This window comes from Lepisma saccharinum, chromosome 3 (genome assembly GCF_977018435.1).
Source record: "Lepisma saccharinum chromosome 3, izLepSacc3.1, whole genome shotgun sequence".
Classification (NCBI taxonomy): domain Eukaryota; kingdom Metazoa; phylum Arthropoda; class Insecta; order Zygentoma; family Lepismatidae; genus Lepisma; species Lepisma saccharinum.
Genome location: NC_139231.1, coordinates 69,846,613 through 69,859,078, shown reverse-complemented (window position 1 = coordinate 69,859,078; position 12,466 = coordinate 69,846,613). Strand labels below are relative to the sequence as shown.

At 36.6% G+C, this 12,466-nt stretch overlaps 1 protein-coding gene across 3 annotated transcripts in view; it reads right to left on the bottom strand.

Annotated features, from left to right (window-relative positions):
* sll (adenosine 3'-phospho 5'-phosphosulfate transporter 1) overlaps positions 1 to 9,361 on the bottom strand; it is a 48,068-nt gene extending 38,707 nt beyond the window's left edge. The window contains exon 1 of one of the 3 annotated variants that reach the window (XM_083118729.1): positions 9,343 to 9,361. The gene's annotated coding sequence lies outside the window, so the exon portion shown is untranslated. Of the gene's footprint in view, positions 1 to 290; positions 420 to 590; positions 706 to 9,342 lie in introns of those variants that run through there. The other 2 variants (XM_083118726.1, XM_083118727.1) reach the window with 2 other exon arrangements.
* Positions 9,362 to 12,466: the final 3,105 nt, after the last annotated feature.

Sequence of the window (12,466 nt, the reverse complement as noted above, 5' to 3'; positions counted from 1 at the left end):
GCACTCGGCAAGTAGAAGGCGAAAGGCATAATATTGAAGGGAAATGAGCTTTGAGACCATAATGTTACATTACTGGATGTTTCAATGAATAAGTTAGCAGTTTCTCAATAACAGTGGCGGCGATTGGGTTCCAAAACCGGGGGAATGGGGAGGCAAAGGCAGTATATTTCCCCTTTGTAGATAAGGTTTAGAATAGTGCGGGGCAACGTAAATTTCTCCAAAATTAATATACTTCATGCGTTTGTTGTATTCTAAAAGCTTCAAGGACCACTTGACACTCACTAACTTACAAAGACTTTCCTCATAGGCTACTCCTGTCAAACTTGTCGAAACCATCTAGCATACGGAAGTAACACCGGTATGAGTAAAAACTGGGTAGCTTCCCCCACCCCCAGTAAATATCTATATTCAGTATGTGAACCTCAACATAAAATTCAATATTTTGCCAAAAGCAGCGAAACAAATATTTAGAACTGAACTACGTACAAAAACAGAGAATCGGCTACAGTACGTCAAATGCCACCAAGAATAAACTTTCTAATGATTATGACAAAGAAAAGTACTTATCATCGAATAATTCGTTTTCTTACTTTGCGATTACTTGTTAAGTCAGCATTGGCTGTACAGTGTGGAAGAGATTAGGACTCCGCGGTATGTGTAGGCATTGATATGGAAAGTTGACAACAGACAGGTTTTACGCAGGGCTGTTTCAGTCTTATGGGAGATTGGTTGACCGTAGTTAGTATTCTGTGTTTCTACTGTTCCTCGCGAACCGGCTGAAGTCAAATTCGTGTCCATATTCACGAACCTTTTCTTCTACTAAATTTTATTGCGAGAATGAGAGTAGAATACGTGTAATATTTACAAATAGTACCAGGAATGTACGTATTCTACAACTCTTTCATTTACACAATATTTAGTTTCTAATTTGGATAAGTAGCTTCATCCGGCCGACCAGTCTGTTTACATTTTGAAATTGTGTCGTCTGATTCTTGTCATTAGAATATTATTTTGGGGATGCGATAAGTGTTGCCTAATGTAGTTAATGAAATCGTAATTTAACATTGTATGAAATCATTGCGTAATACGTATCAAAGCTTTTTTCAAAAAGTGATAAAGAAGTATCGCCAAACGCGAACCAAATTCCGTTCATTTCATCTCTGTGGTACAGGCTTGCATTCAGTATCGAAATCGAACTTTCTGATTGTAATTGTGTATCATTTGTTGTTTAAAATAAAACTCAGGAATTTTAATGAAATGGTAATAATATTATATACTGTTCTGTAAGGGCCAAGTTCTACGTGTATAACTTATTCTGTGATGTTATGCTTCTACAATAACTTATTTTTTAATTCCTCTCGTATTTTCTTGCTTGAATGGTTTAGGTGGACCAGGTTTGGTTCTCTTACTTTTATAATTATACACACGCGCGGAAATAATCAGATAATTAAACCTAATGATCCTATCCTACTTATGTTATGATTCTGGTAATTATTTGAAAATAGTCGCAGCCTTTTCTATTTGTATGTAGCTAATGCTTAAGGATCATTTGAGGTAAATGCAGCTTTGTATTGAAAGCAACATATTTTCAGTTACTATTTTCACCAAGTGGTCAACCTCGTTTTTGTGCAATTTTCACCTAAACTCATGATTCCTCACAATGTGGGAATTATTTTATAAAACAGTCACGTTCTCTTGTAAGATTTTGTTTTGCATTGCTTGTTAGGTTCTATGTCTCAAAAAATAATCATCTATACCATGTGATATCACTGCTCTCTCTAAAAAGTGGTAATAATAATCAATAATCATCATTTTTAATTTGTGTTAAGCTCTGTGGTTAGTTGAGTGATTTAACTTGCAAAAATTGACAATGTGTGAAATATAATAGCATCTGTACTTAATAATAAAGGTGCCAGTTTCATAGATCCGAGACACATTAAAATCAGATATTTTGTGTTTTGCATGGTTCGTACTTACCAATTGTGTATTGTGGAACATAGTTCAAGGTGCCAATATGCTTTTTACACGAAAACAAACACTTTTTCTACTAATTTATCTAAGTGCTACTGAACGCACGTAACGGAGCTATATCGCTTACTTTGTGAATGATATCGCTTCTTTTGTTTTCGAATATCAGTGTTTTCCAACCTTCACCGAAAGATACCTACTATTGTGTTCGTCACGTGTGCAAATTGTACATTATGCACTGGTAGCTGACGGACAGACCCACGAACCATTCCGATAAGGTTAGGTTTGGTTAGGTTAGGCAAGAATAGTTAAAAAAAGGGTGGGTTGGAAACACTGACATGATTTCCCGGTCAAATAGATACCACGATGAAAGAAAATACCTCTACTAACGTTGGAAACCTTAGAGAAACTCATTTCCATAAGTAGTTTCTTCTGTAAAAATGAAGAAATGTGTCTCCGATGTATGAAACTGTTACCATAATAAAAAAAAATGGTGAAAATAACTTGATCTGCTAGTCTCAACACCTCATGAATGTAGTTGCACATTTTTTTTTATTTTGAGAATAATTGCTGAAAATCATGGTTCCCATTGTGTGATTTTTTAATTTTTTTAGAAGCTATACAAGAGAATGAAAAGGTGCTTTCAGTACTGCAAACAACTGTGGGAATAACTTTGCAGTTCGGAGAAACCTTTCTGTGGGAAAAAAAAACAACACTTCAGAGTGTGATCATTTCCACAATTTATCTATTTTGATGAACATTTTTGTGTTCAGTAACATGCATGTATCATGATACACGCAGTACAGTAGTTACTGATATAACAGATTAATCAAGTCCAGTGAGATGTATGAAAGTAAGTAGTCTCTGCTGCACACTGTTTATGCTGTACTTCATTAAATACTAGTTGCTCATGTTATAAAACTATGCGTAATAACTACAGAAAGGAGGTATGGAGTAGCAAGGTCCAATATGAATTTTTCATTCTTGTAATGGTGCTCGTATGTCCTTAGGAAAAAGCAGCCAAAGTTGATAATGAAGTCATGCATTTCTTAAAGTGAGTACATTAAGTACATTATTTTTGTTTGTTTGCCATAGCGTCGGTCAACTTTATTTTTTCAAAGTGTACTCTCATTTATGTGGCGAGCATTCTAGCATGTTGGCTACTGACATGTTAGTGTCACCAGGAAAACAATGTTACCCATTGGGCAATTCCCAGTACATAGTATTTGAAGATGAAAATGCAAGAAAATGAATCCTACTGTACGGCACTGTAGAGCATTTATTTAATTTCTAGGAATTATCCACCTGTGTGCGTGTTTTATGCACACATCAAGATAGAAGAGATACAAATGCAAAGTCCGGTATGGGACTTGGACGTGGGAAGTGTAATAAATATGGCACTTCTCTGTTTAAGTCTCGTATCAGCTGGCACAAAGTTCATCGTGGAGGGAAATAAATAAACATTTCTTCATTCATGTTCAGCTATTTAGTAAATGATTAGTATTTGGTTTTTAAATAAGCTGTTTTATGTAAGAGATATTGTAGATATCATTTTATATATATATATGTGTGTGTGTGTAGATATTATTTTTGTTAATACTTTCTGTTTTTTTAAAGTAGAAATATTAATTTTCAATATTAGTTGTTTTCATTTTTTCAATTGTTTTAAATGCTGAAAGAAGTCTTCAAGGAACAACTATTAATTTTCCAAAGTATATTTTCATACTTTTCTTTGAGTGTAAAAATCATATATGTATAGTAGGTGCTGCTGCACTTGCTACAATAAGGTATGAAATTTCACTTCAACTTAATGGTCAGTGTCATGACAGTAAATTTGTGTTAAAAGGCTGAACCTTTTTGTAGCATTCAACCTAGTACTTTTTATTTATTTGATTTTTGAGAAAAATTCCGAGCATTCTCTTTGTAATTATTATATTGTTTCTGTGCAGACTAACCTATTTCTAATCAGTGCCATAAGCATGGGCGTCCACAGGATTTTTTCCAGGGAGGGGCAAGTAAGGCAATTTTTTTTTCCAGGGGGCATAATAGTGATGTCCCTTCAAAAAACACTGCTTCAGTCTGAAATTATCATGTTCTTCAACGCCCTTATAATAATTAACATAAATTATTGACTGAAATGAAATTATGTGTGAAATATATACCTTTTGTCAGACATTCATTATCCAGGGGGAAGGGCGTGCCCCTCCCCCCTTTCGGACGTCCATGGCCATAAGGTATGTGAACTGATCCCTGACAGTATTGAAATTTTTATTATCGAATGGAGCGTAGTTGCTGTAGGCAGTCATTTTTTTCGTTTTAATATGTGGTAAACAAAATGTTTTATTGATCGGTGTATTATCTTGCAATACAATCCTGTATAGCGGAAGGATCAGTCAGGATTTTTTTTTTTCTTTTGCAAATATGGATTAGCATGACATAAATCGTTCTGAATTATTGTATACTTATTTCATTCCATTTCTCCACCCAAGAAAAAAAAGTCACCTATTTTAAGACTGTCATTTTCGTATGATGAAGAATGTTTTTAAAAATGCCTTTAGAGGAAATTATATATTTCCTTTCCGCTTAAAGTAAGAGTGCAATTTCAGGAAGTTTTGGTAATAGTACGTTTTCCATATAATTTTCGTATACTTTTATTTTTGTGATAGAAATCAATTTTAATGCGAAAAGTTTGTACTTAAACGAAAGCATTGCATATAATTAATTTCCGCCACTTCTAACTACGTTTAGTCAATTTGTGCGTATAATTTATTATACGCGCAAATCGGCTGAACGCGGTTAGAAAGTATCGGAACGCGAATGGTACGGAACATGATAGTGTTTTGTCGTTTCGAGCAATCCGCGAGTCCTTGCGCATAGCGTTCGTCTTCTGTTTTTTCCCCGACGGTGCTGCCGTCGGTGGTCGAGAGGAAACGACCTTCCAGTGCCGCCATACTGTCAACCATTTTTAACCCGCAGCTGTAACATCTTGTAGTAGTATGTCTATGGTTTTACGTGTCGTCGAGGCCGCACACAGATTATATGGCCATCACATAAGAGCTCCTAACAGTTGGTTAACTGGCACTCGTCATTTATCTGAGCAAAGTGATCAGAAACTTAGCTCAATTAGCACAGTTCATTTTGTCCGCGGGAATTTTATGGTCGGGACGGGAAAATTCTGTTCCTTGGATTTCTGGAATAAAAACTGCTAATTTCAGGAAGTACAGAAAACATAGAGAAATAAACAACTTTTAAACACGATCAATTGGAGTTTTCCGGCTGTTCGGGATTCAGGAAAGTCTGAAAATGAAGATAATAACTATTTTCTTCCCGATATCGGGACCCCACAGCCAGGGGCGGCGTCAGAAATTTTTCACCGGGTGGGCAGATATAAATGTAAGGCCATATATTTGTATGACATATATGTATGTATATATGTAAGGCCATATATTTATATGACATATATATGCATCCCCTCCTCTCTTACAGTCCCGATTTCCCTACACTTCTTTTCCCTTTTTTTTTACTCCTTAATGCCTTCTTATATCTTTCTGAGCTTGTTACCTCTTTCTTCCTTTCACTTTCTCTCGTTCCATTCTTCAAATGTTTCTCTTAACTGCCATGCACACACACACACACACACACGTGTGTGCGTTTGATGTCTTTCCTCTTTCTTCTCTAATCTATTCTCGCATCTTGTTCCACTTCTTTGTCTCCGATGGACACAAGTATTTCAAGGAAGTGTTTGTGTGTGCGCAGTCTTACATTCTGATCACATTCTTTCGTTCATGTCAATGTAGTGAAATAAATGTGAATCGGTTGCATCACATTTTGTCCTTCAAGTGCAAAAAATACAAGGCACATACTCAATTTTATATATCCGGCGACAGTGATAGAAAGTGTGATGGTAGATAATTGTGAAGAATTAAATTACTTTCTCGAAATTTAAATGCATGTTCCTGATAATTTTATTTTCATCATATGAGTTTTTGACTCAAACTTGGGGGTCAGTGATCAATTTTCTTGGCTTACAAGGTTATTGTAACTGACAAATGTATCTGAATGTATGTTTGCAGTAACGGCGATCGGGTGCCAAAAGTTGGGGGCAAGGACAGTTTGCTTTTTGGTAGAGTAGTAAGGGTGCAACAAGTGGCAAAATTTGGCGGGGGGACTTTCCCCCTCTTCCTCCTCCTAATCACCGCCACAATTCTTTCTTCATTCTGCATAAAGTATCCCAAGGCTAATGAAAGGCTATTTTGACAAAACATCGCCCAAAAGTAATAATGAAGTAACATTGAAAAATCTGTTAACAATTGAAGAGATTACGAGGCTAAGTTGCTGTTCGTTTTCTGAAGTTATTCTTCTTTACTCATGCGGGAGAAGTAACACACGTATGGTTAGGTGAACACATGCACTGAGGTAACAAATAGTTTACATTAGAACACATGCACTGAGGTAACAAATAGTTTACATTTTGTAGAATGTAATTTTGGACACAAGGGATTCATCGAAATTGATCACTATACCCGGTAATTCATCTCTTTTCACAGATGACTTGCTTTGTATGGCGCGACATTTTCGAAAACGCTCAAATGGCAACCTCTATCCTCAGTATACCCTGGAAACTTTAATCTTGCAGGTGTACGCCTGGAACCACAGTCAAAATAATAATTTGTGGGGGTTGTATTTTCAATGTCTGCGTGTATTTGTTTCCCCCATACGTCACTTTCATCTAATCACCATTGAACCTCATTGTCGTCATTACCAAAATTAGCAGAAAAGTGACTTCACATAGAACAAATCAGTCGAATCAGCAACAACTTACTCGTCCAAAAGTGGAGTTTCATTAGTTCATACCCCTTCGAAAGTTGAGGTGGTAGTTTCAATTTCAATTGTTTCATTCTTGGATCAAAGCTACCTCCGTGAACAATAACGTTGTTTTCCGAGAGTCTCAAACATTTGTCCCTGGAAATACATCCTCTTAAATGAACGCGTGGCCTCCCCGATGGCGCAGTGGTAGCATCGTCGCCTTGTAATCAAGGTGTCCCGGGTTCGATACCCGGTGGAGGCACATAGTGGTTCGGATCCCACTTTAAACTGTAGGCCCAGTCCCAATTAGCCTTACTGTGCATAAAGTGAACTAAAAACACCAACTCAATCAATCTTAAAGGAACGCACCTTCTGTGGTGATAAAATGACACGTTTTCTGTGAGTTCTTTCCAATCCAATCTTTCTGTATATTTTTTCTCCAATGGCATAACGTTGTCGCCTTATAATGAAGAGGTTCTGGCAGTTCCTTTATTTTCTTTACTTCATCTGCATCTACAAATTTTGTTGACCTTTTCGGCTGAACCTCTGATGCTTCTAAACTTTAAAACATTGTCATCGTGATTTGTTAATTCTCTGACGCCCTCAAAACGAAGCTTTCCTACCAACACATTTCTTATTTTAATTCTACGCAATATAATCTGTGATATAATCACAAGAAAAATCGCATGATTACGTAACTGATCAAGGTAGCTTAATATATAAGGTAGCGCTATCCGAAAATTGCCGATCATGAACGAGCGCGTGACGTCATGTGGGAGGATCGGTTATGCTCGGTGCCCCTTCGGTTATGTTCGTTCGGGGCTTGGCCGAAGCAAACGGCCGCTATCATTTCTATGCGAGTTTCAGAGAGGAAAAGTGTTTCATTACTTTGAGGGGTAAATATTAATTATCATACTTCGGGATGGTATTGAGGTATTCCTTTAATGATTAGTAACATAATTAAAACATGCTACTTTTAAAAGAGGGAATATTGCACATGCAAACATATTGTAAAAAAATCATGTTTCTGAAACCTGATCGATTTATTACAAAGAAGGTTGTTCGTGTTCTCATTAGCATTTCAGATTTCATCATTTCATAAATCGTATTATGATTTTAATAAAAAAAACATTGCATGCTAAAGAAGAATTGTATAGTGAAAGAGTTTGATTTGATTTGATTTTAAAATTGCGGGAGCGTCAGCACTTAGGCTATTTTGCTCCCGTCACAATATACGGGGGCCAGCCCCTTATCATTACAAAGAAAAACTCTAACGTTGCATAATTAAAAAATCTTAAAATGTTCTGACTTCTGTTAAAAGCTGAGGCTGTAAATGGGTACTCAGCACACATAGGGACACAGGACAATACAAAAAAATTATACTGGCCATGGGGCCAGTCGCCAGAGCCTCGTTAGTCTTCAGTCCAGGGTGTACTAACGTGGAAGTGAGGTTGACATTTGGGTGTTAACGTGGAAGGTCACCCCTTACACCCCTATAGTGAAAGAGTTACAAAGAAATAATTGATTGACAGATTTGGCTTATTTTTGCTATTCTGTCTTCTTTTTAAATATGAAAGGAAAACCCATTAGCGGTAGTTACACCCCTCCCATCGATCTCTTTCCTTGTTTCCACACGCCGGCCTCCGTGGCGTAGTGGTTTGAACATCGCGCTTCAACGCCAGGGGTCCGGGTTCGAATCCTGGCCTGAGAATGGATGTTTGTCAGTGTTCATTCATCAATTTCATCATTTCATCACTCATCCCGATCTTCGCAAATTAGCCAAAAGTGGCACAAGAGGCCAATTAAAATAAAGCAAATCAATCTTTGTTTCCACATATACTATTATATTTACTAAATTCTCAATTTTCTCATTAAGGACAAATCAATGTCTTACCCGACTGGATTCGAATCTGGCGTCGTAGTGCGCTGTTCTAACAACTCCCTCACGGAGCTCGACAGAGGCCTTCGAGGTAATACGGGCCTCAGAACGTCACAGGAGTATTATCGGATTATAAATTATGGATATTAGAGTTTGGATAATAAATAAATAAAACACCCGTTCTTTATTTTTAGAATTTCAAAGAAAGCGATAGTTTGCCAAACTAAAAAATATCCTATTTTCTTCTCACGACGATAAAAATAGATTGCATAATCGAAAAAAAATGGTAACTATAGATTGACAGAATTGAATAAGCTGATTTTTGATGTAACTCGTTTTTATGTGGTTCTACTGGTTAACTTTTAATTGGAGTCCAAATTTGAATATCCGTCATTTTTAATTCGATAGTAGTCCGGTATAATCTATTTACAACATTTAACACAACGCAGTACAAAAGCCTAATAGTTAGTTTTCTAACTGAATCGTTCCTTCTTATTCATTCAGAACCTTCCAATCATTTCCAAGAACATTTCAAATTTTACATAACATCAGAAAGTATTAAAATAATACTGATATACTTAAAATCCAATCTTTACCGTTCTCCATAATGCAACTTTATTTCTCAAATTATCAAGTGAAAGAAGCAATATACCATCTAGATAAAATTGTACTCTGCATTTGAAACTTACTCTGAATTCGGAAGAATCCCCAACCTTCTTCATATATTTATTTACTGTACAATAATTTACGGATCAAAGTTCCACATGCAAAATTTGTTTGGAAAGTTTTATGTGGAGGAAGAATAACGAAATAGTTTGTAAGATAGTAGTTTCAGACTTCGAAAACGCAATTCCAGTTTGTAATTTGCAGATATTTCAAATTTCTCTGGTTCAAATTTGGCTGCAAGTTATCGTTGTCATAGTTCTGAAAAGTATTGTTTCGTATTAAGAACTTTACATACAAACGCGTGCAGAAGACGAGCCAAAGTGTACAAGTACTAATTTAACTAACTTAACCTACTCTAAATACTTGATGAGTGCTAGGAACATCAAACTTAAATGTTTTAACCTACTAAATTCAAACCTATAGCAATAGATTTATGATCACACGGTAAATGAAACGCTTTGAGAATATCGATGAAAATATCTTAGTTCTTAGTTTAATTAAACAATAAAGGAGAAAAGTTACATGAAGTCACAATGATTGTGCAAGTGTACGAATTATTATTCGTTAAAGGACTTTGTCCGCAGATTTTTCATTTCCATTTCCATGTGTGTCTGAGTTATATAACCAGAAAATATACTCCAAGGCTGATATACGACACACATTTGTACATTAACGAAGTAACTTGCATTACACTAATCTTAGATCTTGCTCTTTTTGACAGAAATGTACTACAAAGAAATATTGTAACATCCATTGGTTTATATTGAGTACAAGGGTACAAAATTATTTACAATGTATTTGTGAAATACCAAAATTGAACAAAGTTGCAAAAATTTCAATGATGGGTGTAATATTCACTCATGCAATATTTACCATCGTGCATACAACTCTATGTAACTCGAATTGAAGATGTACTAAGTGAATTTAATTTGCAATAGCGTGGAAGTTAGTACGCGATCTTCGAAATGCACATTTTCGACAACGTTTTTCACAAGAATGTGAACATACAAATCACAATCAACATCGGCTTGTGTTAAATAAATGAATGTGTTAGTAATTATAAATTCGACATACATAAAATGTACATACCAAATCATTTAGGCTCACAACGTACTTCGCACTAGTTGAACACATTTTCAAGATATTGATGACTTTTCTTGTGGTACTGTCGGTTAGGTTACGTTTTAGATTTTGAACTTCTTTATTTAGTTAAAGCAGGTTGATAGAGGTTGTTTGTAATCTTTAATTTATTTGCTTCTGAATGCAGACGTGTGTTTCTCCTTTGTAAACGATCGAATATGTTTTCCAACTACAAACATTGCTTGCAGTTTGTGTATATACCTTCGTCTATATATTTTTCTCTTTTCTGGCAGCATAGTCTTTAACTTGTTTAGGGCACGTCTTCCTCGATATTTTGGTACTAAAGTAGGTAAATTTCTTAAATTGGGTGTAATTTTAGCGATGGCACTGCGGTTGGCTTCAGCACGTTCTTTGGTGGAAAATACATAAATTCTGCTTTTAGATCTCGCACATAGTCTTCTTCACAATAAATGGCACTGCACACTTGCATGTTTTACATTTCGTTTACAATCATGAATCCACTGTTTACTTACGCAATTATCGACTGGAAATCTATGATATTTTATGTCAGTTCCTTTAGTTTTCTAGTTATAGTTTTCATAGCTTGCTACAGCACAATTAGACATGATTGCAGTCTACAAGTACAAAAATACAGTAAAAATAAATCGAACGCTACAAGATCAATAACCTGCATGTTCCGATTTTTCCGACGTGTTAGTAGCTAAATGTACCCCGCACCAAACTTATTGCACATATCAACGAGCACCATCAAACCCGATCCTCCCAGATGACGTAATGCATACGTACTTCACATAGCAACGAGCACCCCCTGGTAACTGATAGGCTACAAAGTTGTTGTTTGTATACCACGTAGATATTTGAAGATGACGTGTATGTAAAAATTGTAACGAAATAAGGAAAGAGACACTTCTGGAATTTCAATGTAGACGTAATTAAAAAGTCTAAATAATTTATTGTGTTGCTGGAGGAAGCAACGCTAAGATGGGTTTTTTATTTGTTTATTTAGAGATTATTTTAATCATATGTTGGCCGGTATTTATATATGTCAAGGCCCGGAGCTTACAACGCCAAGACCTCACCCTAATCCCCTCCACAGTTTCAGTTATAACTTCTCGCTAAGCTACATGAGGTGGTTAGTTATACGTATTTCTAAATTTTTTCATCACATCCGAACATCCGAAGTACCTCCTTTTTTTCTTTTTGCAGTACTTTTCCAAGCAGTTTCCCCAGAGAAGGCCCAGAGCTGCAGCCCTCAAGGTCACCCTAAATCCTGATCTCATCTTGACCATACCCTGCATAATTTTGCACCCCCTAAGCCTACTAGCTGCTTGTAATCATAGAAGTATTCAATTGATGACAGTTTATTTTGTTTCAAGTTCTCTTGTAATTATTTTTGCTTTCTAATGACAAAGTTAAGACAGCTTTTTGTGGGATGATGATACACAGTACGGCAATTTGAAGTCGAGACTGGTGCCGTAAAAAATAAACAAGTCTTCATAGAAAGTTGGATCATTCAAAGTAGGACCCTCCTGCATCCAGAGGCCTGCACAAGACCTGGAGCAGACCCGTTCGCGAGACATCGCTCCTGAAATGCCATGCAACCTGCGCAACACCCTCGCTTGAGCACCTTGACTGACCATCTGCCCAGATCGTTCTTGGCAGGTATCGAAAACCCGCCGGGTACCCGCAGTCGTAAGATACCTAGTAGGTCTCAGTGCGTTCATTCAATCAACTTCACGCCCCTCCCTCTGCATGACGTAGTTGCTTCGACTAGAAACTGCACCGGGCGCACACCTGTCTGCAGTGTTGCCAACTGCAATATATTATCACTACTTAAAAAAGGGAACTCGAAGCTTCGTAAGCCACATCACCAATGAAATGAGATTTACGAATGTTGCTACCCCCCCCACACACACACACATTGAAATAGGTTTTCCGTGGCACAGGATCCATAAGTATATGTCGTAAACAACCAATATACGTATATATAGTGATATAGGACAGGACTGAAACATGTCACGTTCGACGCTGAGGTCGCGAGTCGAA